Raw genomic sequence first — 2,335 nt, 5'->3', positions numbered from 1 at the left:
TTTCTGATTTTGTTCAAGCCTTTTGTAGCCTTTGTCCCATTTGTTGCATTAACTGTAATAACAGTGCACTGGTGTCTGAAACATGTTCTTCAGTGCTATTTATCAGAGCTTTTGAACCGGCAATATTCGCATTTTGAAAAGCAGAAAATGTGTCTCGATTTATTTGAGAAAATGGTGAGGATACAGAACCTGAATCTACAGTATTTGCAAGATTGTGTCCTGTAATTTCGGAATCCTGAGGCGAGCTGTTGCCGACCGATCGATCGATAATGCTTCCCTCTTCATTAAGTTCACAATGAGTATATTGGGCAGGGGCACTATGAATATAGTGCGGGACAATACGTTGACAATGTGGGTCTCGCGGGAGGCGTCCTGGAGATAAAGCACAGCAATCGCACTATCCTCTGTGTCCTCGGTGGCTTAGTTGGATAGAGCGTCTGCCATGTAAGCAGGAGATCCCGGGTTCGAGTCCCGGTCGGGGCACACATTTCCGACTGTCCCCGTTGACGTATATCAACACCTGTATCCAGCTAAACGTAGAGATTTCATTGCAATTTCAGCCTCTTACTGTCAGGCATCACTGTGAGCAATGTGATTGTGGCGCCGCAGCTGCAGCTTGCCGGACACGTCGGTGGAGTTTGCTTCTACATTCCGTCTCCGGTCTCTGAGTGACCAAGTAGCTTAGGTTAGGTTTCTCTCTCCATGTAGGACGCTGCTCGCCGTACCACTGCAGAGCGTTTAGTTGGTCCGTATCCGTGACAGTGGTGGTTACCATCAGACATTAATGTTATTTGGTTACTACCTGGGGTCAATACTGTAGGCAGCTTCCGCGCTGGTCTTTCAATTTGGCGAGCGTCGCTACAAGGATTGGCTGATGTTTTCATGTGGTTGCTGTGGCGGATTACGGCACGTAAATAGGGGCTAATAGTATCATTGTTTAAGCCACCCTGATTGGGTTTTAGTTGCGTGAAGTTTACTGGGAGTGACCCATTTTGTATAGCAACAGTGTTGTTCATTTGTATTACACAGACAAGTAATTATTTGTTTTAAAATAGTTGATGGACATGCGTAACGTAATGTAGCTCGTACTTTGAGAATATTTCATGACTTGAAAAGGGGCGTATTCTCTAAACATGCTAATGTGACTTCCAACAAGCCATTAAATTACACGACTGATATACGCAATTAAGAAATTGAAACGTCCCCTTAGAAAAATTATACACGACTGTGCTTAAACTGACACACAATATTTTTTTAGCGCAACACAATCTGACTTTCAGTTATCCCTACAAAAGAATGGCCTTGACTAACATTAACCTATACCTTTCACAAATCACTTACCTCACAAAATCTTCGTTACTCGCACTACTGCAATACAGCGAGCGCCACTACTGCCAGCTAAAGATTCAAATTACGGAAGGCACTAACTACTGATAGGGATAGTTAGAAAATGACAGATTTTAATAGAGAACAAACAATGTATTTACCTTAATAGTCATAATATATATAGCAGTTCATGACATCCAGTTTTACAAATTTCAAAACTCCGCCATCTCTTTCCTCACATCCACCACTGCTGGCGGCTCACCTCCAACTGCGCAAGGCTACGCGCTGTTAACATCTAGCTGCCCAACACTACAATGGCAGACAACAATGCAAACTAGCCACACACTGCACACAGCACAGCCAGTGATTTTCATACAGAGATGGCGTTACCAATGTTGTTGTTGTTGTTGTCTTCAGTCCTCAGACTGGTTTGATGCAGCTCTCCATGCTACTCTATCCTGTGCAAGCTTCTTCATCTCCCAGTACCTACTGCAACCTACATCCTTCTGAATCTGCTTAGTATATTCATCTCTTGGTCTCCCTCTACGATTTTTACCCCCCCCCCCCCCCCTTCGCTGCCCTCCAATATTAAATTGGTGATCCTTTGATGCCTCAGAATATGTCCTACTAACCGATCCCTTCTTCTAGTCACGTTAAGCCAAAAACTTCTCTTCTCCCCAATCCTATTCAATACTTCCTATTTTGCTATGTGCTCTATCCATCTAATCTTCAGCATTCTTCTGTAGCACCGCATTTCGAAAGCTTCTATTCTTTTTTTGTCCAAACTATTTAACATCCACGTTTGACTTCCATACATGGCTACACTCCATACAAATACTTTCAGAAACGAATTCGTGACACTTAAATCTATACTCGATGTTAACAAATTTCTCTTCTTCAGAAACACTTTCCTTGCCATTGCCAGTCTCTATTTTATATCCTCACTACTTCGACCATCATCAGTTATTTTGCTCCCCAAATAGCAAAACTCCTTTACTACTTTAAGTGT

The 2,335-nt window shown here is 42.8% G+C and overlaps 1 non-coding gene across 1 annotated transcript; it reads left to right on the top strand.

Moving 5' to 3' along the window:
* Positions 1 to 409: 409 nt before the first annotated feature.
* Trnat-ugu (transfer RNA threonine (anticodon UGU)) lies at positions 410 to 483 on the top strand. The gene has a single exon. It is a non-coding gene; the product is annotated as a tRNA-Thr (tRNA).
* Positions 484 to 2,335: the final 1,852 nt, after the last annotated feature.

The sequence above is a fragment of the Schistocerca gregaria genome, chromosome 2, assembly GCF_023897955.1.
Source record: "Schistocerca gregaria isolate iqSchGreg1 chromosome 2, iqSchGreg1.2, whole genome shotgun sequence".
Lineage (NCBI taxonomy): Eukaryota > Metazoa > Arthropoda > Insecta > Orthoptera > Acrididae > Schistocerca > Schistocerca gregaria.
The sequence above is the reverse complement of the archived record's forward strand: the minus strand, read 5'-3'. Positions and strand labels throughout refer to the sequence as shown.